Raw genomic sequence first — 26,827 nt, forward strand, 5'->3', positions numbered from 1 at the left:
TTTACCTTGGTTGGAGTGAGTGAATTAGAAAAAGCCACTGTAAATATCTCAGCTCTAATTGAAGAACTAGAAAATAACACTCTGGGTGCAGTCCAGGCACTAAAAAAGGAGGTAACAAGTTTGTCAAAAATAGTACTCCAGAATTGAACGGTACTAGATTTATTACTAGCCTCACAAGGAGGAGCATGCAATTAATGTGTGTAATTAATGCTGGCTGCTGTATACATGTAGATCAAACGGGACAAATTTGACTGATCTCAAAAACGTTTGGGAAAAAAACAAACAAGATCCTACATAGAGCAGCTGAAGATGACACTTCCTGGGGATTTAGAAACAGTTGGGAGAAACTAACTTCTGATTTGTGGAAGAACTCTACAACTCAAAGCAAATGAGTTATAAAGTAGGTTATGTGGTTTATGTCGGTGCTGAGCACATGCGGGATAGCTCCCAAAGGCATGCGCACTCTAATGCGGCAACTTACTTTGGTTATATGCAGTAAAGAGTTACATATGTATGAAGTTTCCCAATACACCTATACACATTCATAACCTATCCCAGCTTTGTATTAAAATTAACTCCAATGAGTCATTCCATAAACTCCTCCCATCTGCGCCTGCGCAGTGCCTTCTGGTGGTGGTCGTTGGGGGGTTGTGGGGATGAAGTCAATAACTCCTCTTCATCACCACTAGTTGACCCCCTGCCTTTGTACAGACTCAGCTGCTCCTTGGTTCTTGTCCAAACCACAAGGTCCGTCTCATCTGGTTTTTGAGACAGGTTCCCCATTTTTGTCAGGAAACATCTTCCATGACAGGCCCCGAGACTCCTTGTTTCAGTTAATTTGCACAGTAGTAAGCAAAGACATTCAGCAACATCTATTTTTAATGCGATTAAGCAAGCCCCCATTCTTCTACCCCTGGCTTCAACAAAGCAGGGATTTGGCCCTGGGGTGTCAGCTGGGTCAGGCGGCTGGGAGCGCCTTGCCCCGCAGCATGCCGGGAATTGCGGTCTTTGGGCTCCGGGCTTCCTGTCGGCCACATTGGCTTCTGCGGTATGCTGGGAAATGTCGTTCCACGTTGCCGCTCGGCTTCCGAGCCAGGAGCAACACGGAGACAGGTAGGAAGGGCAGTTGTTTCCTCCGCACCAGTGGACCAGTGCCTCTTTCTGCCGCTTCCGTGTGGCTTTCCGCGCGGATCCCACTGCTTCTGTTAACGAGAAAACGTTTTGAGAAGCCGTGCCTGCTTCCACGCGTGCGCGGAGTCAGCTGGCGCAAAAGCAGTACCTCCGGGGGGGGGGGGGGGGCCGGCGTGCATGCGCAGTAGTGGTGCGTCGCCCTATGCCGCCACCTGCTGCTGGGAACGTGTCACTGCAGGCGGAGCGGCTGGGGCAGGGAAAGCCCCGGGCGGGGGGTGGGGAGGGGCGTCGGGCTGCAGGTCAGGAAGCCGGGGGCTGGCTCCGGGTCATCCGCAGCGTCAGGTGACCTGAGGGTCTTGCCCCACAGCATGCTGGGAGTCGTGGTCTTGGGGTTTTGAGCTTCCTGTCGGCCATGTTGGTTTCCACGGCATGCCGGGAAATGTAGTTTTTCACATTGCTGCTCAGCTTCCTAGCTGGGAAGGGCATGTTGCTCAGGGCAGTTATTTCCTCCCCGAGACGACGCGGGGTGCATTTTTCTGCCGTTTGCATTTGTGGTTTTCCACGCGGTTCACACTGCTTCCGTTACTGAGAAAACAGTTTGGGAAACTGTGTCAGCCGTTCTCAGGATGAGGGTGGTAGCGCCCTCTGCCACCCACCTGCTGGTGAAAAAAATCAGTAATGCAGGCAGAGCCATTGAGGACCTCTCAGAATCACAGAATCATCTAGGTTGGAAGAGATCTCCAAGATCACCTAGTCCGACCTTTGACCTAACACTGACAAGTCCTCCTCTAAACCATATCACTAAGGACTACATCTAAACGTCTTTTAAAGACCTCCAGGGGTGGTGACTCAACCACTTCCCTGGGCAGCCCATTCCAATGCCTAACAACCCTTTCGGTAAAGAAGTTCTTCCTAATATCCAACCTAAACCTCCCCTGGTGCAACTTGAGCCCATTCCCCCTCGTCCTGTCACCAGGCATGTGGGAGAACAGACCAACCCCCACCTTGCTACAGCCTCCTTTAAGGTACCTGTAGAGTGCGATAAGGTCGCCCCTGAGCCTTCTCTTTTCCAGACTGAACAATCCCAGCTCCCTCAGCCGCTCCTCACAAGACTTGTTCTCCAGACCCCTCACCAGCTTCGTTGCCCTTCTCTGGACTCTCTCGAGCACCTCTATGTCTTTCTTGTAGCGAGGGGCCCAAAACTGAACACAGAACTTGAGGTGCGGCCTCACCAGAGCCGAGTACAGGGGGACAATCACTTCCCTAGCACTGCTGGCCACACTGTTTCTTCTCAGAGGTAAGAAGCCTTCAATGCATGGGGACTCCTAAACTCGTGCGCCAAGCCCATGAGACAAATGTCTGTGGCACGAAGGTCAAGGACGGCTTCTCAGAGATAAGCAGCTTTCCCTTTGTTTCCCCATCCTCTCAGGAGCCCTCTTTATGATGCTTGTACGCACTTCAGGCTCACAACACTCATTTTCTTCTCTACGTAATATTCCTAGTCCCTGCCTAACCCCCCCCCCCCACACACACACACACACTTTCCAAGGACCTACGTGCTCTGCTCAGGTCCCTCCTGAGGTCCTACAAATCTTTTAAATCTGCTTAGCGTCCTTTCCAGCTTGTACTGTGCCACTATTTTTTCCCTGCTCCTTTTGAGAATGTCTGTACCCTTCTCAGATCTTGACTGGTTTGGCTTTTTCGGACCCATCTGCATAGCCTTTTGTTTTTTAGATAGTCTACTAAGGTACGTTACTTCTCCTGTGAGTTATTTTACTACATTGAATTGCTTTTTTCTGTTACACTCCTAGATTATTTCTACCTATGTAAAGAAAGGCTTCAGCTAATTACAGTCAAAAAAAAGTTTTAGTTACCTACTTGGTCGTATTGTCATTTCAATAATCAGAACTGAAGCAAAAGCACAGGAATTGTTGTTTCTAGTAACACTCCACACACCCTTGCGCTAGGCCAAATAAAAAATGCAGCTACTGCTCCTCCTGCTCTCTTTATCCCTTCCTGTGCTTTGCCTCTCCTCTTTCCCAGGTGATTGGGGCAGGGTGCCGGATGGGGCCTAAAGGTATATGAGCTGCAGGTGTCCTATCAGAGAGCTCATTCTGCCTGAGCTGCTCTTTGGGGGTAAGTGCTTTGTTTTTCCTTCAGTCAGTTGCAGGTGTTTGGTTTTTTTTTGGGTGGGTCAGAGTCTATGGGTTGATGCGTTTCCAAGTTGAAAGAGATAAGTACATCTATTTAAGGTAACATCTAGTAGGATTATTTAAAGTAAATTAATCTATATTAGTAGTAGATGCCTTTACTGCATGCAGCTCCTCTTCAGGTGAGTAATTCTTATAGTAAAAGTAATTCTTCTCCTGTGTTTTGTTCACGATGTTTGTAGCATGCCTTTTTATGTGTGTGTTTGGCCTGGAGCTGTCCTGCCTGGCAATCAGTGATGGTAGCTAACATGGTGGTCCATCAGTGCAATAATACATTGCCCTGACTCTTTTGGGAAAGACATCTGGTCTGTCTCTGGGTGAATACTCAAGCTCTGGGCAAGTACTCAAGGGCAGCTGGCAGAGTCTTTTTTTCTTTTTTCCAGCAGTAGGTAAACCTTAGGAGGAACCGGTCAAAGGAAACAGCACTTTCTGGAACTGTCAAGTTCTTGTTCGGCAGCTCGGTGACCGGTTTGATCTATTTTTCAGATGTAGAGGCAAGTGGACTGCTGTTTTGAAATCATAAAATTAAAAACATGAAGTTTGTCAAATGTGGCAGTGCCTGTTTACAGTCTGTTTATTGCTTTTGCCAGTGGTAGATAACACTTATAAGGAATCAGTCAAAGGAAAGAGCGCCTTCTAGAACTGCGAAGCTCTGCATTGGCAACTCGGTGACTGGCTTAACCTACTGTCCAGCTCCAGAGGGAGGCGGACCCCTGTTTTGAAATTAAAAGAAATAAAAAATAAAATTATGGTGCTGCTCTGTGGCACCCAGAGGGCTGCCGCTCTGCATGGCAATTAAAAGAATCTGATTTGGAGATGGAGAGCAGCAGAGGTAAAGCAGCTGGGAAGAGCTAGGTATTGCACTAGGTAGGCTGTGGTTATGAGGTGCCTCAGGGTGTGCTTTTTGTCTTGTTTCTGCCGTCCCCTCATGCAGTCTTGGAGAGGTGAATTCCCCATGTCGAGTGGTGCAAAAAGTTGAGAGAGTTGTTAGCCCAGTCAGTTTCCTTCACCAAAGCTAAGGCAAGTCTTTCAAGAGAAAGCCCAGTTACCTGTGCTGCACTCTGCACAGTGTTGACCTAAGCCAGACCAAAAACAGGGATGCTGTTCCTCCTGCTCTCTTTACCTCTACTCATGCACGGCCCCTCCCATTTCCCATGTGATTGAGGTGGGGTGCGATGGTATATGAGCCACAGGTGTCTCATCAGAGAGCTCATTCTGCCTGAGCTTCTCATTGGGATAAGCGCTTTGTTTTTCCTTCAGTCAGTTACAGAATTTTTTTAGGTGAGTAAGAGTCTGCAGGCTGATGCATTTCCTAGTTAAGAAAAGTAAGCGTATTTCTTGAGGTAACAACTAATAGGGTCTTTTAGAGCAAAGCAGTCTATGTAGTATTAGGTGTCTTTATTGCATGCAGGTCTTCTTCAGGTGAGTATTTCTTATAGCGTGTTTACAGATAAGATGACAATGTTACTTTGTGTGTTTGCTTTCTGGTTCTAGGTCCCTTATGATTTTTGCAGATTTACAGGACATATGCTAAGTAGTATGCTAAATGCAAGCTTCTATGCATTTATGGCCTTTCGCCATCTGTGGAAGGCGGGTGGCTGGGCTGTCTGTGGCAGTTGCTGGGTGCTCCATTTGAGCTTGGATCTACTTTCCAAGTACTGAGGCAAGTGGACTGCTGTTTCAAAATGATGAAATTAAGTATGGGGTCACTTGTGTTGTTGAGGGATGGGTGCTAATGCTGGCAGCTGAATGGTTATCTTCTGACTGTGTTTTCCTTTGTTCAAGCTGAAACGTAGCATGCAATACAGGACGTCACGGCCTGAGCTGCCTCCGGCAAGGTGAGTGATGAACAGAGGTAGCAGTTGTTTTGGGGGTGTGGTTGTCACTGCAGTTATTTTACTACATCAAATAGAGTAAAATTCCAGCTCCTCTTCTAGAGGTGCTATAAGTGGCTTAAGAGAACAGGTAGAAGCATCTGCCATGTGGGAAGGTAAGTGGCTAAGGTAAAGGAGCAGATGAGGGTAACTGTCCTAAGGGTGCTGTTGCTTTTGCTGCTGCAGTTGCTTTCTCTTCTGTTTATCGGGTGCCACAGGCAAGGTTGGCTGTGATAGTCTTTAGAATAGGAGCAAAGCAGGTCACTTGAATGCTGCGTGGTTCCTGAGAAAGGTGTTGTAGAGAAGAAAAGTTGTCTGGCGTGGCAGTTCCTGATGGCAGCCTGTTTCTGCAGGTGAAGAGGTGTCTGAAGCCCCATCCCCATGTAGCCTGAGCACGCCTCGCTGAGGATGAAGCCTGCTTTTCAGCAGTTCCCAAAGGCATGTTGGGCCTGAAATAGTGAGTCTGTGTTTGGGTTGGGGTTGTGCCTTGGTGAGTGTGGGGATGAGTTTTAAGTTGGTGCAGCAGAGGGCCAGGATCCAGTGTCCTGTAGCGTGTTTTGACCCATTAGCATAGCCTTTTGGTTTTCAGATAGCCTACTCAAGTACATGATTTATGCTGCGAGTGATGTTATTACATTGAATTGATTTTTTTTGGTGTGTAATCTGTTATGCTCCTAGAATTTTCTTCCTATGTAAAGAAAGGTTTGAGCTAATTCCAGTTGAAACAGTTAAATAGTTTCAGTTACTTGCTTGGTTGTATTGTCCTTTCAATATTCAAAGCTGAAGCAAAAGCATGGGAACTGTTTCTAGAAACATCCCAGTTCTCTTGTCTGCACTCTACATGCTGTTAAGCTAAGCCAGATTTAAAATAAATAAATAAATTAAAAAAAAAAAAAAGAAAAACAACAGCTGCTGCTTGTCCTGCTCTCTTTCTACTTCCTTGGTTTTTGCCTGTCCCCTTTCCCAGGTGATTGAGTTTGGGTGCTGGGTGGGGCCAAATGGTATATGAGCCCCAGGCAAGCCATCAGAGAGCTCCTTCTGCCTGGGCTGCTCTTTGGGGTAAGTGCTTTGTTTTTCCTTCAATCAGTTGCAGGGTTCTTTAGGCAGGTCAGAGTCTATGGGCTGATGCATTTCCAAGTAGAGACCAGTAAGCCCATCTTTTTGAGGTAACAACTAGTAGGATCTGTTTAGAGTAAAGCAATCTATATAGTAGTAGGTGCCTTTATTGCATGTAGCTCTTCTTCAGGTGAGTAATTGTTATAGCATGTTTATGGATAAGATGACAATGTAAGTTTGTGTGTTTGCTTTGTGGTTCTGGGTCCCTTAAGATTTTTGCAGAATTATAGAGCTTACTGTGAGTCTTTGCCTGTATGTCAAATATTATCAAAGTTACAACTGTGGTGGTAAAGTGATGGAGCAGGGTTTAGGAGAAACATATCATCGAAGTTCCCTGTGCAAGTATGTATCTGAAAACAGCAGCAGTAGGCACCTAAGGTGTAGCCTTCTTCAGGGTTAGGGACAGTTTGCTGTATTTTTGGAGCTTTTGGCTGTGGTTTTGCTGGCCGTAGAGTCTCTAGACCTTGCAGAGACCTTGTAGCCTTCTAGATTTTAAGTGCTTGGAATTCACATAATAAAGGGATATTTAGGAGGGGTTGCCACTTACTTATTTTTTTGGAAAATCATGGGGTACGGTTCCTTTTTTGGGGTTATATTTTAATCTCTAGATATATCAAGCCATTTGCTTAACTCTTCAGAGGATTCACAAAGAGCTTCAGTATGCACTGCAAGGGGCTTGATCGCATAAGTACAGTATTATGAAGAGACTGAGCAGGGTCACCTTTTTCATCTGTAAAGGATAAGTCTGTGCCTACCCCTGCCGGGGCTGCTGTGCATTCATGGCCTTCTGGCATTTGTGGACCTGTGGAGTTTTGTTTTTTTCTGGTCTCTGTGTTTGAGTTCTCTGCAAGGAGCTGTACTGTTTGCATGTCCATCATGGACATGACCTTGTCTCTGTTTCTTGTAGCCCAGGTCATAGGCATGGACTAAGCTGAAAAGTTGAACGAGGCATGAGGGCGAGTGGATGGCAGTGTGGGCCCTGAGTTGGTTGGTGGATTCTGTTGGTCTGTTTTGCCTGTTGGGCAGGCTTGGCAAGCACTTGTGACAGCAGAATACATCTCCTGCCACATTCCTGAGGCACGCCAGATGTCAGTGGGTCCAGTTCCTGAAATGCTGGAGATGCTTGGAGTGCAAGAGGAGCAGAGTGTGATATATCTCTTTAGGACATTAGGTGAGCGAAGCAGTGGTACTGGGTTGGGGGATGTGGGTCTGGGGCTTCTTGGCTGTTGGGGTAGGGGAGGAAAGAAGAGGAGTGGGTATAGACTGTTTTGTGGATTGTCATGTTTGTCTGTTCTTTCTCCTTAGTCTAAGCCACATGACCTTGGCTCAGCACAGCAAATGGAAGTGCTAAGCCTGGATCGGGAAGGTGAGTGGAGAAAAGTTGAAAAATGGGCACTGTTTTTGGTTTGGTAGTCTATTGGCCTGCCTCTGGGAGACTCCTCTTTTCCAGGGACAAAGAAGATACTGGGAACATCCTAGTTGGCCTCTGTGGTCCACATTGAGGATGGATTCTGAGTCCTGAGAATTAAGTCCAGGGGCAAATACTGTGTGTTAGGGGGAGGCGGGGAGTTGTCTAGTGGTTGTCTATTTGACTTCAGTAGCAGAGCAGGTCAGTTGACTACTGTTCCCTTTCTGAGGAGGGTGTTGCATTGGAAGAAGTTTGGCTGGCATACTGGTGCCTGATGGCACTTTATTTCTGCAGGTGAAGAGGAGCCTCATGCCTGAAGCAATGTCCTGGCTAGCCTTTGTGTTCCTTTTTGAGGATGGAACATGCCTCCCAGCATTCCCAAGCTAAGTTGGGGGGCAAGTGCTACGTCTGGGTTGGGGTTGTGAATGGACACATAGGGCGAGGGTCTGTGCTTCTAAGTCATTGCAGCAGATAGGGCCTTTCAGGATTGATCATGGTCAGACAGAGAGAGGGTATGTGTGGGGGGTCCTGTCAGGTACGGCTTGAGCATGCGCCAGGCAGGGCAGTTCCAGCTTGGTGTCTGTGTTCTGTGTTGTCTGTGCTGTGCTGTTGCTCTTAGTGCTCGGCAGGTCCTGGGGAAGCCATCCTGAGCGTATTGAACACTTGACCTCATTGGAGTAATGCTCAATCAGAAGCTGAGCACCTCTAGTCTTGCAGTGGGAGCTTAAAGAGATCATTTTTTCTGTGCATTAATTTTTTTCTATCAAATGTTTCCTGATATGATCATCATGTTACATGTTCCTCAGGTCTTGATATCCTCGTTGCCTTCTTCTGCTGGACAGATGTCCTGGTTTCAGTTAGGACAGAGTTAATTTTCCTCCTAGTAGCTGGCAGGGTGCTATGTTTTGGATTAGAATGAGAAGAGCGCTGATAACATGCTGATGTTTTAATTGTTGTAGAGCAGTGCTTACACCAAGCCAAGGACTTTTCAGCCTCTCTCTGTCCTGCTAGCGAGCAGGCTAGGGATGCAGCAGGAGCTGGGAGGGGACAGACCCAGGACAGCTGACCCAAACTGGCCAAAGGGGTATTCCATACCATCTGACGTCATGCTGAACGATATATAGGGGTGGCTAGCCGGGGTGGAGGGGTGGCCGGCTGCTCGGGGATAGGCTGGGCATCGGTCAACGGGTGGTGAGCAATTGCATTGTGCATCACTTATTTCGTACACATTATTACTATTAATACTATTATTATTATTATTATTATTATTGTTATTCTTTTCCCTGTCTTAATAAACTGTCTTTATCTCAACTCACAGGCTTCACTTTCCCGTTTCTCTCCCCCATCCCGGAGAGGGAGGGGGGAGGGTGAGCGAACGGCTGTGTGGTGTTTGACTGCCAGCCGGGCTAAACCACAACAACAGACTAGATAGGCAACTTGGCAGTTACACCAAAGGTCCTGAATACTTGTTTCATCATGGTATGATGGTCATATGATTCATCCTCTGCATCATATTCAGTTTCAGATCGTGTCTGTTTCCATCCTCGCTGTTGCAGAAGTCATCTGGGCTTCATCAGGAGCTCTGGCTTGGGAATTCATTTCCAAAGCGTTTTTCTTATGGGCTTTGCACTCACCATCCTTCCAGTCTCTTGTCTTTAAATGCAGGCATAAATGCCTCCATCCACCCAGTTCTGGTGGTCACTTTCAGTTGCAGGTCATGGCATTTGAGTCTGTCCCTGGGGCTGCCGCAGATCATCTATTCTGACTTGCTGTTGCTGTAGGGCTTCCCTCTGGGAGTTGTCATGCTGCTGCCTGGTGCTGCCTCGAGTACTGTGTGCAGTTCTGGGCACCATAGTACAAAAAGGATGTAAAACTGTTGGAGAGCCTCCAGAGGAGGGTGACAAAGATGGTGAAGGGCCTAGAGGGTAAGACGTATGAGGAGCGGCTGAGGTCACTGGGCCTGTTCTTCCTGGAGAAGAGGAGGCTGAGGGGGACCTCATCGCAGTCTACAACTTCCTCGCGAGGGGGAGTGGAGAGGCAGGTGACCTATTCTCTGTTATCACCAGTGACAGGACCTGTGGGAACGGTGTGAAGCTGAGGTAGGGGAAGTTTGGGTTGGACATCAGGAAGAGGCTCTTCACTGAGAGGGTGGTCATACACTGGAACAGGTTCCCCAGTGAAGTAGTCACTGCACCAAGCCTGTCTGAATTTAAGAAGAGATTGGACTGTGCGCTTAGTCACATGGTCTAAACTTTTGGGCAGACCTGTGCAGTGCCAGGAGTTGGACTTGATGATCCTTATGGGTCCCTTCCAACTCGGGATATTCTATGATTCTATGTTCTCCTGCGTTTTGTTCGTAACATTTGTAGCGTGCCTGTGTGTGTTTGGCCTGGAGCTGTCCTGCCTGGCAGTTAGTGATGGTAGCTAATGTGGCGGTCCATCAGTGTACTAATACATTGTCTGGACTGTTTTGGCAAAGACATCTGGTCTGCCTCTGGGCATGTACTCAAGGGCAGCTGGCACAGAGTCATCTCTGTGGTGTTTGGCAGATGTGGAGGGAGAGACTTGAGCTGCTTGCGAGCAGCTGTTCGCATAGTGCTTGAATAGTTTTAGAGGAGAGGTCTGTTGAATCTTGAAAGCTTGCAGATGTGGACTGTTTCTTTTTTTGCCAGCCTTAGATAAACCTTAGGAGGAACTGGTCCAAGGAAAGAGCGCCTTCTGGAACTGTCAAGCTCTTGTTCGGCAGCTCGGTGACTGGCTTGGCCTAGTTTTGAGGTGCCGAGGCAAGTTGTCTGCTGTTCTGAAGTGATAAAAATAAAAATGGGGTCCTTTGTGTTGTTGAGGGATGGGTGCTAATGCTGGCAGCTGAATGGTTATCTTCTGACTGTGTTTTCATTTGTTAAAGCTGAAATGCAGTGTACAGCCTGGGACGTCGCACCCAGAGCTGCCTCTGGCTAGGTGAGTGATGAACAGATGGAGCAGTTATTTTTGAGTTATGGTTCTCACTGTCATTCTAAGTGTCCCTTCTCTCTCTTTTAGAGGTCTTGTAGCTGGCTTAAGAGGGCAGATGGAAGCATCTGCCTCAGGGGCAGGTGAGCGGGCAGAGGTAAGGCAGCACATGAGAGTAACTGTCCTAGCTGTGCTGCAGCTTTGGATGCTGCCTCGGCCTATGCTTTTCTTCCTCTTTTGCAGGTGTCTCACACAGGCTCAGATGAGTAAACTGCACTCTGAAGAGCTGTGTAAGAAGGGGGTCTGGTCATGAGCTTGGCTGGAGCGGAATGGCCAAGTAGTGCGAGGTGACTATGAAGGGTCTCCATCTTGTTTTGCAGGTGCCATGGCAGGCTCTCCACAGAAGTGGCTGAGGATTTGAGATGAGGCCAGAGAGCGACAAGGAGTGGCACGTGCAGTGATGGTTTCCAAGCACTGCGCTTGCTTTCTCTTCTGTTTATCAGGTGCTACAGGCAAGGTGGGTTGTAACATCAGTCTTTAGAATTGGAGCAAAGCAGGTCACTTGAATGCTACATTGTTCCTGAAGAAAGGTGTTGTAGAGGAAAAAGGTTGTCTGGCGTGGCAGTTCCTGATGGCGGTCTTCTGTAGGTAAAGAGGTGCCTGGAGCCTCATCTCATGTAGCCTGCGCATGCCTTGAGCATGAAGCCTGCTTTCCAGCAGTCCCTAAAGCTAAGTTGGACCTGAAATGCCCTGTCTGTGTCTTGGGTGGGGTTGTACCTTGGGGTTTGTGTGTGATATGTGCGTGGGGATGGCTTTTAAATCAGTGCAGCAGAGGAACAGGATCCAGTAACAACTGGATAAAGAGGCCCCAGGTTCATCCTTTTCAGCCTAGCATGTGCCAGGCAGGGCAGTTCCAGCATGTGTTCTATGGTGTATGTTTGTTTTTGTGTACTGTAGTATCCATTTATCAGGTCTTGTTCCCATACTTCTTGGCTTCTGCAGTGCTTGCTGAGCACTATATCATGGGTCTTAAATGGATTGTCTTGTTGGCATGGGACTAGTAATGAAGTGTTTCTTGTCTTCCATTGGGACTTAAAAAGGCTGATCTCCCTCAAGAGCTTGATGTTGTCTACATTTCTTGATGGTAGCCATCATGGCCTCAGTCTTGGGCTTGTGTGTGTTCATATACAGTTTAGGAGCCTGCCTCTATGTGGTTTGGGGTCCTGGTTCTGTGGTTTTGGACTAATGTTTCTGGTTTGGGGGGGGAGTGTGGGCGGTGTGCTGCCTGCCCGGCCCGCTGCTGCGTGCTGCCGGCGCAAGGTGCGCTGTGACATTAGTCTTTAGAATTGGAGCAAAGCAGGTCACTTGAATGCTGCAGGACATCTGAGAACGGTGTTTTAGCAGAAAAAGTTTGTCTGGTGTGGTGGTGCCTGATGGCAGTGCGCTTCTGCAGGTGAAGAGGTGCCTGAAGCCCCATCCTGTCTAGCTTGTGCACACCTTGCTGAGGATGAAACCTGCTTTCCAGTAATCCAGAAAGCCAAGCTGTGTCTCAGCCTTGAGCATCTGGGGCCTGTGTCTGGGCTTTTGGGCCTGTCTGTAATGTTTGGCACCTGCATTAATACTTTTTTGGCCTTTATCTAGTGTTTGGGGCCTGTCTGGAGCCACTGGGGCCTTTGTCATGGGTTTTTGGGCCTGTCTGTTGAGTTCAGGACCTGCGTTCAGGTTTTTGGGGCCTGTGTCTTGGGGGGGGGGGGGGGGGCTGAAAAGCTGAAAAACTTTAGTAAGTCCATTATACCCATTCCTTTTCTTCTTCAGTAGCTATCATTTGTGTATTGCAACAGTGTTCCCTTTTCCCAAAGGGGTCTTTCAAGCTTCAAGATCACAGGCTAGTTGTTTTCCAAATACGGTGGGGCTATTCTTGAACCCCTGTGATAACACAGTCCAAGTAAGCTGAGTTTTTCTTCCTCTGTTAGGATCCTCTATTAGGATTTTCCTATTCAAAGGCAAAGTTTCTGGCTTTCAGTTGCCACGGGCAGGCAGAAAAAGGCATCCTTTCAATCTAGTGTCATGAAACAAACTTGTCTGTTTTCTAATTTTTGTCAAAAGGTTATTTCCATCTTTCCTTGTTCACAAGAAACTTTCGCATCCAGTTTTTCCAGCAAGTCCCTTCCTAAGAAGGACCTTGGCAAACTGGGTAAGTATAAAAAATGATGAATTCCAATCATTTTTCCCAATTTAAATTTCAAGCATTGCAAATAAAAATGCCTTTTCCTGTTTCCATGACAACTCTCTCGGACCCATCATCATCACTCTGTCCCAGAGGGCTCGCACCTGTGATTTTGAGATTTCTGCCTTGGGTTGAGGCAGAACTAGTAATATTTCTACATCCTCTTTCCCTGCTCATTCAACTTCAAACAACTCTGTTAAATACTACATGGCACACCTTTAACACCTTCAACAACCCTTTTACCACTTCTTTTATCTTTCTCTAGCCTGTACTTTTCTAATGCCAACACCAAAGGCTCAGTCAGAGGCCAACTTAATTCCATACCTTTTTCCTCCAAGATGCTGAAACAACATATCGGTATACAACATTTCATCCTATTTTCCTTCTCTCCTCCAAAGCAACATTAATTGCAAGATAGTGTTACAGTAGACTGATCTATGAAGTGGCCATTTAGCTTATATAGTGGCCACCATTGATTGCAATGCTTAATGAAAGTCCTCTTGCTTTCTGTGCCCCCACTTCTAACAATATCCTTCCGATGTGCTAATATGCACCCAAGGAGGCTTTCTTTAAAACATCTTTGTTTTGGATATTACCCATTTCCCTGATTTCCCATTCCCATTTATTTTTGTTCCTTATTAGTTACTGTATCTTGTTTCACTTTCCCCACAAACCTTTTTATTGCAGGTTTTTACTATCTTTTCCTAATCTTCTTCCCAAATGTCCCAGTTCCCTGGGATTAAACTCCTCCTTCCACATACAAACTTGACTATTTCAGATTTTAATGAGCCCCATTCCACTCATAAATCCACAGGGCTTTGGGAAAACACCTGAAGTACTCAGCCCTCTGTCTTCCAGACAACCAATACCACCTTTTTCACAAAATTTACATTTCAGCAGGACTGAATTTCAAGCTGAATGCCAATTTTTCTCATGTACTTTTTTAGTAAGCCCCCACAGAACAAGGAATCACTCCCACATATCCATCAATATGGGGGTTTAAAAAGGTAGTGAGGCCTAAATAAATTTACTCTTCCCCCTTCTTACCAAATTCCAAGCACTCAAGCCTGAACCACCACAGAAGTGACTCTCTGTTCTATGGCTTTGATAATCAGTCCAGCCCCACCCCCTGATACTTGGGAAACTGACCAAACACCACAGCGAATATACCCAAACTTCTAAACTGTTACTCCTTGTCACACTCAAAACATTTAAGTACAAAAAATAGGATTATAGGATGCACTGCTGGGCCCATGTATTGGGCACCACCCATCAACACTTAGATAAAACAGCGCTTCTTTTCGGTCTGTCATGCACTTTGTTTGTCTCTGGCTGTTCCCCTCATGGAGAATACGGAACCGCGGATCAGAACTCCGCACTTGCTTCGCAGCGATGCTGTGTCTCACTCACAGCACAATCATGCAATCACACAAAGAGGCCCCTTGCACTTCTCATTCATACCACAAGAATATATCACTTAATAAGCAAACTTGTTTGTATCATCTCTGGCCATGTTCCTCGTGGAGTAACTCATTTCACAACAATACATTATCTCAAACACGTTATAAATGAAGATACAACTCAATCTGAATTTAGTAATATTTATAAAAGGCGAGTAAACAGCACTGGGTGCGTGGGGAGTCTACGCTCTACCAACATGCACACACAACCGTCAAACTTTCTAAATATATAGAACATGGCTTTTACATATTCATAAGAAATCTGAGTACGCCTATACATATGTACAATCAGAAAAGGTATCAATTGAAACATAAACATGGCAAAGTTTTCCGAATTTTGGCAAGTAATTAATGAACAATCCTTTAAGTCTATTACTATTAATGTCCATGACTGGGGGAGCATAGCTGGAGTTGGTAATCCTGGTTGAAGTGCTCCCATATCTTCCATGACTTCATTAATTTTTCTCAGATCATATAACGGTCTCCATTTTCCATTCCTTTTCTGGATTACAAACACCAGAGAATTCCAGGGCTAGTCGTGGGAACAATATGTCTCGCTTTAAGTTGTTAAGCAACTCGGCCTTCGGGCCTTATGTATCCTATTCCTCCCGGATCGAAGGGAAACAGATCCGGCTTCTTTTCAGGGCCTATAGGGCCTGGATCAAAAGGAACGTCCAGGTCACCAGGGGGCGTAATAGCAAAGGCCTGCGATGGCAGTAGCGGCGGGGGGGGAGGTGGTGTAGCAGAAGGATCGGTGGACGAGCCCGCAGCTCCTTCGCTATCTGGCAAACCACACGTTTCTGATTGTGGTCACACATGGCTCTTTAAGGCCTCGAAGATTGCTCGCCAGGTGCCAAGCAATCCCACTGCAACCCTGTCCTCTCTAGTAGCAGAGTCCCACACCTTGAAGTCAATTTGGTCCCACGTTTCAGGATCATAAACTGTCTGAATAAGCTGTAAGGTTACCAGGGCAGTCTTTGTTTCTAAGGACGTATGATTCCCCATAATGCACAACTGCTTACCTTCGGCCAGTGAGGGACAGTTGTGTGCGCGGGTCTGCTTCTCTCAGCTTGAGCTTCCTTCCAGCTCCAGTGCGCCTATTTCCAGCGACTTTCTATACGAGCTTCTTTGAGCTGTTTGCTGAGTTTGGCTGAACCTATCTTCATTAGGCGATCAAGGTCCCTGTTCTGTTAGCCTGTCCCTGTTCCTGTTGTTCATGTCCCTGTTTGTTTTCTTCAGGTCCCTGCTCGTTTTCTTCAGGTCCCTGTTCGGGTGCCATTTGTGGCGTAACGACCGCACGGACACCAGGGTTCTTTTAGGATCAGTAACTGCTACTACTTTATTGATGACAGAACTTCATCATATCGTGTTGCATCCCATATTGAGGACAGGCTCCCTTCTTATACTATTCGCTCCACGGCAGTCCTTTTCCACTAACTCTTCATTGGTCAAACAACTTTGCCCGGCAACCAGCAAACACCCAACAACTTCTGTGCCTTATCGGCTGGAGAACAAGCAACTCCAGGCGGCATGGCGTCTCCTGAATCACCCTTCTTTGTTCCCTCTAAACTCTTTACATTCCTGATGGCCTCATCGTTAAGAGTCTGATGTTATCACCAACCATGGGGCTTGTCGACCCCCATGGCCACACTCCCACATCTCCCCCTTCTTTATTAACATCAATCATCTTCTTGACACGAATTGTTACTCCATATATCACACACATATGCTTACACAAATGCTTTCAACATGAGATACCCAGACATCTACAAATAAGACATACAATTATTAACACTCCAATTAATATCCCTCCAGCAGCTGCAAATATTACCCAGGTAACCTTGTCACAATTGTGAGAGGCCTGCTTACCCTTCTCCTGCTTCTTATACAGTCATTAGCAGGTCCATCCTGGCTCCCAAAACTGGGATGCAGCAGTAACCTCGGATTTCTTCAATCTGCTCCCAAGATTGCTAGCGGCTGTTCCATTGGTCAGCAAATCCCCCTTGACCACTCTATCGGTCAGCCTGTAGGGTACCCTCCTCCCTTACAGGGACTATGCTGCACGCTAGACGTCTCTGCGCGATTAACCAGCTGCCCCAGCCACACGTACGACTTATAGGCCCTTCCTGTACTGTTACACATACTGTTTGTCCACGGTCCAGCAGGTCGTTGTCTGCCCCCGCAGTGAACGGCCGAGGAGCGGAGTTCCTCCAGGGAATTGTGCCCTGTGCGCGCTAGGATATCCGCGGCGCGGCCACTCCTATGGACAGGCAGAGAGCCTCCTGCCTGGCTCGCCAAAATAATTCGTGGAAGAACTCTATAACTCAAAGCAAATAAGTTATAAAGTAGGTTATGTGGTTTATTTCGGCGTAGCTCCCAAAGGCATGCGCACTGTAATGCGGCAACTTGCTTTGGTTATATGCAGTAAAGAGTTACATATGTATGAAGTTTCCCAATACACCTATACATATTCATAACCTATCCCCGCTTTGTATTAAAATTAACTCCAATGAGTCATTCCATAAACTCCTCCCATCTGCGCCTGCGCAGTGCCTTCTGGTGGTGGTCGTTGGGGGGTTGTAGGGATGAAGTCAATAACTCCTCTTCATCACCACTAGTTGACCCCCTGCCTTTGTACAGACTCAGCTGCTCCTTGGTTCTTGTCCAAACCACAAGGTCCATCTCATCTGGTTTTTGAGACAGGTTCCCCATTTTTGTCAGGAAACATCTTCTGTGAGGGGCCCCGAGACTCCTTGTTTCAGTTAATTTGCACAGTAGTAAGCAAAGACACTCAGCAATATCTATTTTAAAGCGATTAAGCAAGCCCCCATTCTTTCATTCCTGGCTTTAATAATTGCACTTGTTTTATTTAGAAATCATTAATACGATTAAGCAAGCCCCCATTCTTCTATCCCTGGCTTCATTAGGGGGTTGATATTAAGGATTAGGGTTGTCGTTAGAGTTGTTAGGGTTAAGGGGAATAAGGATTTTAGGATAAGGGGATCAAGGTTGTGGGAATAAAAATGTTGTTTTTGCACAGAGTTACATTGTTTAGAGGGAAGGAGTGTGGTATTGAGGTATGCTTGCACTGACAAGAAATCTTAACAGAGACCTTGGAAAATGCAGACAATCAGAATCCTTAGATCAATTAGGTGGAAATCACGGTGTAAGAAACATTACCACCTCAAAGAGTAAAAAAGTCAAAAGAAATTTGACTTATAACAGGCCAGCAACTGAAAGCCATGTATTGTCTGTGAAGCACTGGATAGATTGTGAACCTGGAATACCCAGTCAATGGGGAAACGGGAGGGTCCCGGTCAAGGAAAAAAAAATATATATATATACTGTGTTATGGAACTAGTAGGCGCACTCTGCTTGTGGGACGCCCACCACCGCAATCGAGAATAAAAATGCTTTACCGAGATCCTTGCCTGAGCCTATGTTATTGGCTACAGAGTGTTTCTCAAAAGGTGTTAGGGTTTTACGATTTCAGGGCTAGGGCACTAGGGTTGGGTTTCAGGGTTAGGGTTTTCAGGGTTTAGGGTTAGGATTTTAAGGTTTTTAGGGTTGGAGTTGAAACGATTAGGGTTTTAAGGGTTTGGGGGTTAGCGTGTTAGGGTTTTAGGTTTTTTTGGGGTTTTGGTGTTGATAGGGTTTTTAGGGTTAGGGTCTTAGCGGCTTTTTTGGTCAGGTATTTAGGGTTAGGGTTTTAAGGTCTTATTTTTTAGGTTAGGATCGTTAGCGTTTTATGGTCTTAAGGGTTAGGGTTTTAGGATTTTATGGTTCTAATTTGGTTAGATTTTTGGTTAGAGTTTAGGGTTTCAGGGGTTTTGGCTGCGGGTTTCAGGGTGTTAAATATTTTTGGGTTACGGTTTTTAGGGTTGGGGCCAGAGGGGAAGGGGCTTTTCCTCAGGGTCGAGGCCAGAGGGGAAGGGGCTTTTCCTCAGGATTGGGGCTTTTCCTCAGGGTTGGGGCCGGAGGGGAAGGGGCTTATGTATCTTATGTACCGTGCCCAGGCTAACTTGCTCAGATAGCACAGCTGTCAAGTGATCAGTCATACACCATCTACAGCAAGTCTGGGGGCTGTGGGCAAAAAGGTCGTGTATGGAACATACTTCTTTGCGTCTGTGGGAGCCGTGTACTTTTTTACAGGTATACTAAGGCTCACAGAAATATGTATGTTGTTGGTTAAGAACAGCAGAGCTGCTGATGGTTGGCCACAGCAAGTTAGTAAAGCTTTACTTTGGTGTGCCTGTTACCCCTGGGTGACTGTCAGAACAGAGCTCTTCAAATCTGGTGGGACTGCACGCTAGCCAGAGGTTTGCTGAAGCCTTTCTTGCTCTGAAATGCTTCTCTTTTTTGTCTTTTCCTTCAAAACTCTTATTTCGGTATTTGTTTTTTTTTTATTTTTTTCAGTCTACTTGCTCATGGAAGTTTTCTATGCTGTTGTTTCATGTTGGGGTTGGAAGAATGTCCTTTCAACTGAAAACAGTAGTTCAATGTTCTGTTGCAACTGAAGTACTCGAAGCAGATATGACTGCCTGCATGCATAGTGACTTGTAGCACAGTCCAATTTTTAACAGGATTTACTTAAGGTAGTGTTCAGTGTTTATCATTTTTGTACAGAACAGAAACCAGAATTACGTTTCCTGTGCAATAGCAGGCCTTTCCTAAAACTTAATTCTGACCATGGTTTCATGACAGTACTGGTTTGAGTGCATCTGTCTTAATTGTTGTTCAATGCATTTGTTTTGTCAGCTGAAGGCAAATTACAAGACACATGCTACACGAAGACAACATGGCACTTAATTGTTTTAGGTGGTATGTCCAGCTGCTGTCACCGCAGGGGGAAATTGTCCGGGTTTTGGGTAGAACTTTTGAAAAGTCCCAAGACTGCTCCATTTAGGGAGAAATATTTGGTTTACAACAGTCCTTTAATCAAATGCAAATGAGGGCTTCCAGGGATTGTAATAATGTCTCAAGTTGAATTTGGCTCTTTTGCAGCCCATCAAAAGAAGTCGTCCTTGACAAAAACAATATTTTAAATATCTGCTCACAAGCTCTGGAGCCAAAGGGTTGCTATTTCATTTGGCTAAATACCTTCCCAGGAACAAGGCAGACCTGAAGCTGAGCCAAAATAAGCCCTAGCAGATGCTTAGCCTAGAGAACACTAGACTGAACAGCTAAAATTGTTGAAAGAATGGGAAGGACAGCCAGCCAGTTCTGCTCCTGATTTACTGTGTGGGCAAGCCGCATCCCTTCTGTCCCAGTGCTCTGCCAGCTACAGGACCTCTCTTGTCCACTTGCCACCTCACTTCAGCTTCTAGGGCTTAACCCAGTTCTTGCTATAGTCAACAACAGACCTTCTTCTGTTCATGACAGCCAAGGAGTCCAATGTCATCCTTTCCTAATGGACTCTGTTTAGCTTGAATAGTGGGAACTCTTTGTATCAAGAGGTTCTGCTGTGGCTTTTCATTCCTGCTTTTCATAACAAATCTAATACTGGAGCTTGCAATAATAATAATAATAATAATCAGATGAGATTCAAGAATTGTGAAAGCTGTGCTACTTTTATAATTGAGATTGATCTAATTGGCTACACGGATCTCCTTTCCTTCCCATTTGCTGGTTCTGGCCTTGTCAGTCCTCATAGGATGCTGTCTTGGTGCTCAGATCTGGTGAGAAAGCGACTAACTTTCCTGGTGTGTTTTTTCTTAGTGCAGCGTAGGGGTTTGGGACTCTGAGGCAAGGACAGAACAGGACTGTGGTGGCCAGCAGCTGGATTGGTTGGGGTTGTTGTAGAAATACAGCCTGATGATGCTATTCTAGGACAGTTTCTCTGAAACTGCAGCTTAAGGACTTGGTCATTTACCAGATCCTGGCAGTGAGACGAGGTGAGGACAAACAAACCAAACAGCTTTCCTGGGGCACAGAGATGTTTGATCAATAACCAGAACTGTTCAGACTGGAAGCACAGATCTCACCAGGATCTAAGCAGCTAATCGCTGCTCTTCTGGAAACAGGCAGTCACTCTAGATAGCTTTGTTCGAGTTAAGAAATAGCAAGTGTCAGCGCTCAAGGCGAAAGCTAAATATATGCTAGTTGTGCTTTGTGCTGCAACAGAGGCTGGGACAGATTCTTATCTCGCTGACTTTGGGGTATGCCTGGAAGAGGTCTTCTGTCTGGTGTAACTTATACCAGGGTGTCTTGTGAAATTGACGTTTTCTGGAGTTTGAGGGGGAGAGGAGTGGTGAGGAAAGAAGGGCAAGTGGCAAGGATACCAACCCTGTTCAAAAATATCTAAATTCAAAGCAGCAGGTGTTTTTTTGTATGTGTGGCTCTATTTATTTAGACTAGCTTTGGCTCTGGGTTTCTTCCTCAGACAAAATTCAGAAGGAGCTTTGCCTTAACTGCTCCTGTGAAGCCTTTGCCCATGGAAATCATACAATGTGATTAATGCTCCTTTATATAAACTCCAGCATGTCCGAATCTAAGGTAATCTTCTTCCATAACTGTAACTCCAGGATCACAGAGGAGAATGGTGGTGGGAGAAAGACATGGATTAGTTCAAAATGGGAGTCATTTGCACTTAAAAATAGCCAGTGTATGCTTTGTCAGAAGCATGCTTTTCTCTGACATTGTACAACCAACTAAGAAGAGATTAGTGTCCAGGCTGTACTCGTGGTGAACAGGAGATGTCCTTCAGAAGGTGTTGGCTCACGTTGTCTCCAGTATCTTTTGTTGGACAAAGGGGTTCCCAAAGACACTGAGCTGGGCTTATCACAATCATCTGGGTAAATTATTATCCTGATAGTACTCTAATGAGGTGGCATAAGCAGGCAAAGTTCTTGGGAAGTCAGGACCCAGGGGAATACATTGGAAAGCTCAGCTTGACTAAGAATATCTGACTCCCCCTAGAAGTCAGTACTAAGTATGTAGCAGTGCTGGGTTACCAAGAGTGCATCTGAGGAAAGAGCCCTGCCAGAAAACTCTCGTTCCCTGTGTTTCCTAGGGGTCAATTTAGGCACATCTTGAAGAAGATTGCTGCACTGCAGACTGCTTGGTTTGTATGGCTTGGCTAGGGCTGCTATTGGGGGACGTTTGAACTTTGATTTGCTTACTGGTCCAGATCTTGTGAGGTCTGGTAGAAGAGGCTTTCTCTGTCCTATGTTTAAAAAACCTTAGTGGCTTGTGGTAAAAACTGGAGTATTGGCTTCAGCTTTGAGTTAATGAAAGCACAGCAACATGCCACAGGATGCAGCAATTGACAGACTATATACTAAGAATTGTTCAGTTCCTGTGGAAGTGGGAATAAACCTCTGATACCTGTTATTAAAGAACTCCTACAAGTTTGGCTAAGGCTCTTCATTTAACAGTGCTGCGTCTAATACGTAAGTTAACCATTCAGGTTCCATCTAGCAGAAACTAGATGTGGTTGATTTGAGGTAACTACAAGGAACTTTATCTTCAGAGAGGGACTTAATATAATCTGAAACCAGCTGTCTCTCAGGGTAGACAAAGTCACAACAAGAAAGAAATGCTGCTCATGGGATAGAAAATGCCATGGGAAAAAAAAAAAAAAAAAAAAGATGGCTCAAGGAGCAGGCATGTTATTCTCTGTAATGGATGCACATGTTTTTCCTCCAGTTCCTCTCTGACCTTGTGCAATATTTCAATTCAAAAAAACCTAAATTGCTGAGATTAACTTCTTTGGTGTGTTTTGGGGTGTTTTGAGTGCTACCATTAAAAAGACATTCGCAATGCTCCAAGCACTTACTGCTGCTGTACAAAACCAGAGTACAAGCAGTATTTATTCTTGAGCATTGTTAACTTGCAGTGTTTCTGGCACATAGGAAATCTTAGCTCACGTGTATACAAGTTCAGAATTGAACCACTGCTTGCAGCAATGTGAAAATCAGAAAATTTTACATGCCCGCTTGGAAATGGCAGCTGCTGATTGAAGTCACCTGTTTGCTTCTTACACAATGAAGTGCTGAGCAGCACAGAACTGCTGAACAGAATAGAGATGACTCCAGCTCTACCAGTGTCTTCTATGTCATTAATGTGATCTTACTTGAAGATGTGCTTGGGTTTCTCAGTTTTCTTGGACTTGAGATTGGCTCACAATTTAGCACAGATAAGTGCACTGGCAACTAGAAAGGAAACAGATGCAACAATACCTCTTACTTGAGACCTTATACCATGGATCTGTGTTCCTCTTCTACTCCCTTTTGTTGTTGTTGCATGGGTTGGAAGTGAGAAGGGTGAGGACACAGATGAATTAAGAAACATAATGGCTGCTTTCCTCTTGCAGCTCCTAGCAAATTAGGGTATGCTTCTGAAAGTCTAGTATGACACAGATGAGACCAATTTGTTCCTCGGTTAAAGATAAATAACAAATGTACCTGTAAGCATTTTTTCTGATCATGTTTATGCAATTTATCAAATCCATGTGATTTACAATCCTCCTGTAAGTGGAGGACAACATGTTTTAGGGTAGTGAAGACCTTAGTGCTCTGGCAGCTGATTTTGATCCAGCTAATAACAGAATTTCAACTGCTCTTGATTGATCCAAGACTTTTCCCATATATGACAAGCAGCACTTGAAAGTCCTCAAAACATTACTTCAGAAGTATTCTGTTTCTAGATAAACTTTTTTTTTTTTTAAGCTGGACTTACTCTTCTGAGTCTTCTAAAGCATTGTTCGGGCTTCTGAACACATTCATTGAGCACTATATTAGTGAGAAAGGTAGAATTGTTTTCTACAGAAAAGATTGTTTCTGTTAAAAGCTGTCATACCTCCACCTGCCTGAATATGACATCAGGGTAAGTCAGCTGATGGCATAGCATTGAATAAAAAACCTCTTTCTTACTTAGGATGAATTGGAGGTGTTTTTTTTGTTTGTTTGTTTTAAACAGCATTGTTTGTGTTGCATCCTCTGTTTTAGCTGAAGTTTCCTATGCTTGGTTTTGCTGATGGATTTAGTGGTATTTCTGTCCTACAGGAATAAATTAAAGTTTACCTCCCTTTATGGTGTAAGTGGCCTCATGTGGTGGGACTTCAGGTCAATGTTGAGTTGTATTGGGAGAAAAAGAAGGCTGTATATCAGCTCTCCAAGTGCCTGTCCATATGAGTGAGTGTGACTAGATGAAAGTTGATGGCTTTGTTTTGCAGTTGTTCTCAGGACTTCATGTGGGAAAGTGACCTTCTTTGTTGGGATTCCTTGCCTCTGACAGCTGTAAACACATAGCAAGTAAATAGGAACTGCCACATTTAGTCAGTTTGTGTTTCTAGGCCAGTACCTTTCTCTCCATTAATACATACTTGCAATTCCTTCTAGGCCATTGCAAGGGTTGGGAAGATACTCTGTACCATGAAGGTGTCTTCCTGAAGGAATAAAAAAATGTTAGATGAAGTACCAAAACTAATATGAAACAAGTCCCTGAGTATGCCATCTGTTCCGTTTTCAAATAAAGGGATGTGGCTTAAGGACTGACTCCATGAGCATCTGAAGAATTGACAGATCCACCCTCAACCCAAACATCTCTGGGTGGTTCTCCTGCGCTCGGAGGGAGGGAACCAATTCCAGGAGAACACTCCCCAGCATGTTATGCAACCTGAGCATGCAGGCATTCGAAGCATTTCCCATAGGTGATCATGATGTTTTCAACTCCCTAAAGAGACCAGCCTTAGCCTCCACTTTGATGAACTTTGGCTGCCTTCCTGCTGTTTTGGGAGGTGAAGGGAGTAGCATCTAATCACTTCTGCAAAACCCTGTTTAACATCATGGTGTGTGGCACTGTCGAGATCCCACAAGAAGGGATAATTGCACCAGATAGCAGTAAGGCAGAGCTGGCAAACAATAGTGAGCCAGAGGAGCTGAGAGTTTTGATCTGCGGCATATAGAGAACCTTATAAGCCATGCTTTCTGTGTGCAAGACTATGCTGTTTATTGACACATATAGGTTTGATTTTTAGGACAGATCTTGGAAGTATCATCAGATATTTGAGACCACCAGTCAGCCCAGTGGTCCTCAGTTTTGTTGAGAGGGCATTTGATACAAACAAAGATCAATACAGGAGGGCATTTACAGTGAAGAACATACAAGTGATAGTAGAAAGGTAGGGTTTTGTGTCGACTCAGTATATCCAATACCATTGATTTGAAGATGTGTACCATAGTTTTGCTTGCTAGCAGGCCGTCTGCCCTCTTGAGATGGAGAAGGACCCAAGTGTTTCCTGGACTTCTGGGGGCTAGGAACAAGTCAGGAATTGGATGAAATGTGTCCAGTCTAATGGATAACTGATGGAGTGGGGGTGATACTAATGTTAAAACATGAAAACTGAAGCATTCTGGGGATTGTCTGTAAAATTTCTGAACATATCAGGTGAGAAAAGCTCTAGTGGGAGACCAAAGCAAAAGGGTAAGAAAAGAGATGAAAGAACTTGTAACTAATATTGCCTATGTCTCTGACTCTGGATGAACAGCAAGATCCAGTTTCCGTTGCTGTTGGGAATCTTTCAACTGTAAGAAAAAGAATCTGTGAAGAAGAAAGCACATAAAACTGTAAGATGGTGGTGTGCTAAAATCCTTGCCACAGCTAAGAAATATGAAGTTGGTCTTAACATATCTACTTGCTAATTCCTCTGTTGAATTCTTGCTGCTCCTTGGAAAATTCTGCCTCTATCAATCAACTTCTTTATTCAGGAAAGCACTGTGTTTACAGTTCTGCAAAGAATTACTGTGGGTTTCCTGCAGGCTTGTAAACCAGCCATTTATTTCCTTTAGTCGTAATCTTATGCTTGCAAGAAAAAGGGTTTGGAGACTTGAAGATAGGCTGAATTGTCTTCCCATTGCTTCAAAGCATGGTTGCAGGAGCTGTCTCTGATGCTTATTACTAGCATCTTGTTACCTTATTACTACCATCCTGTTACCCATGTTACCCATGTTACCCTTAATGCCGAGTTTGCTTTGTCAGCTCTAGATGGGCTGCTCTTTCCCAGTTACTGTTGGACTGGAGATGGTAAGGGTCTGGCAAAATCACTTAAACAGTTGCGTTGGTTTAAATACCTGGATCTAACCACAAACTTCTTTTGATCATCTTGTAAACATAGGTCTGTATTTCCTATCTTCCCATCATATGCATAATTATAAGCTCTTTAGGATAGTGACTTTTCAGCTCATAAGGCTTTGAGGGTCGCTCATAACCCTTAAGCACAGTATCAATGCTGTCACCAATAAAATGAACCCAAGTCATTGGCCACTGGCTCATTATTCAAGCCACGGAGCACAGTCAGAGCTGATACTTGCAGGGAGCATATCCTAACTGAGCTCTTGGTGTAAAGCAAAACACTATTTCTTGCTATTTTTGACATCAGCTAAATACTGTTATGGTGTGGTTTGTTTGTCGTTGTTTGTTTGTTTGTTTTTCCAGCCAATATTATTTTGAAGGATGTTTCCTCTATTGTGTGTTTCATCACAGAGTACTCTGTTGCATTAGCAAGTCAAAAAAAAAAAAAATCTAGCTCAAGTTTACTGTTCTGGAAATGCAATTTCTACTGGTATGAGCTAAAACTTTTCCAAAAATAACTGAGGGTTACATGGAATATACAGTTCCATATACAGTTCTTTTTTGACATTAGGTATATCTGGCATTATATGTTAATCTAAAAGATAACTGATACAATTAAAGTAGCTCAACACCATCTCCAGCTGAGAGAAAAAAAAAAAATTATACAGTATAGCTCTTGGGCAGTTTGGATTTGTGTCTTTTGGAACAATTTCTTTTTTTTTTTTTTTTTTTTAAGTTGGAGACCAGTTTGGAATTTTGGATCCTGTTTGCTAAGTTTAAAATATGACTGAAAGGGCAAATCTGGCATGTAGGTTCTCTGTGTCTGCTGGTTCAGAATTTAGTGGTAGGAGTTATTCTGAGAATCAATTCAGTAGCATTTTTGGAAAAATAATCTGATATTAATAGAATATTATACAATGAAACTATACGTGGCTGATTCTGTACCTGACCCCTCCATGCCCAGAAATTTTTTTGGCAATTGTCTGTGTGCTGAAATAACTGCCCGGAGAGGAAATTGGATAAATGTTTTCTGTCATGATACCTGTCTGAAAAGGGTCCGAGTCACTTATAGGGTGATATGGGACACCTTCCATATAGATAGCAGTTGTTGCTGCAGAGCTGGTTGGGCATACTGACAGGAGCTATGCAGTTAGGTATGTTCTGCTGAGCACAAAATTCTTCAGAAAATCAAAGCAATTGCTGCAGAATGGAAAACTACTAAATAAGTGCACCATAGAAGACGTGAGGGTATAAACTTAATATCTAGTCCTTCTCTTCATTCCTCATTTAATTTCCCCTTAGGGTGGGTACCAGTAAAGTTCAGCTTAAGTCATGAGCCCTAAATTTGTCAAAAGTACTTGAATAGAATATTCAATCAG

At 44.9% G+C, this 26,827-nt stretch overlaps 2 long non-coding RNA genes across 7 annotated transcripts in view; both read left to right on the forward strand.

The window, feature by feature from the left end:
- Window positions 1-100: 100 nt before the first annotated feature.
- Window positions 101-8,576, forward strand: LOC121073237. Of its 3 annotated transcripts, none has more exons than XR_005821583.1 (5): window positions 101-1,113; window positions 3,175-3,267; window positions 7,239-7,502; window positions 7,643-7,697; window positions 8,034-8,576. It is a non-coding gene; the product is annotated as an uncharacterized LOC121073237 (long non-coding RNA). The 3 variants fall into 3 exon arrangements; XR_005821585.1 differs by having other exon boundaries at window positions 103-1,113; window positions 7,358-7,502; XR_005821584.1 differs by lacking the exons at window positions 101-1,113; window positions 3,175-3,267 and adding exons at window positions 5,039-5,179; window positions 5,569-5,672 and having other exon boundaries at window positions 7,637-7,697.
- A 1,505-nt stretch (window positions 8,577-10,081) lies between these two features.
- Window positions 10,082-26,827, forward strand: part of LOC121073236 — a 42,421-nt gene continuing 25,675 nt past the window's right edge. Inside the window, exons 1-5 of one of the 4 annotated variants that reach the window (XR_005821582.1) lie at window positions 10,082-10,697; window positions 10,779-10,845; window positions 10,932-10,978; window positions 11,069-11,878; window positions 20,979-20,989. This is a non-coding gene — a long non-coding RNA (uncharacterized LOC121073236). Of the gene's footprint in view, window positions 10,698-10,778; window positions 10,846-10,931; window positions 10,979-11,068; window positions 12,107-12,141; window positions 12,490-12,794; window positions 13,078-20,978; window positions 20,990-26,827 lie in introns of those variants that run through there. The other 3 variants (XR_005821581.1, XR_005821579.1, XR_005821580.1) reach the window with 3 other exon arrangements.

Source organism: Cygnus olor, chromosome 7, assembly GCF_009769625.2.
Source record: "Cygnus olor isolate bCygOlo1 chromosome 7, bCygOlo1.pri.v2, whole genome shotgun sequence".
Taxonomy (NCBI): domain Eukaryota; kingdom Metazoa; phylum Chordata; class Aves; order Anseriformes; family Anatidae; genus Cygnus; species Cygnus olor.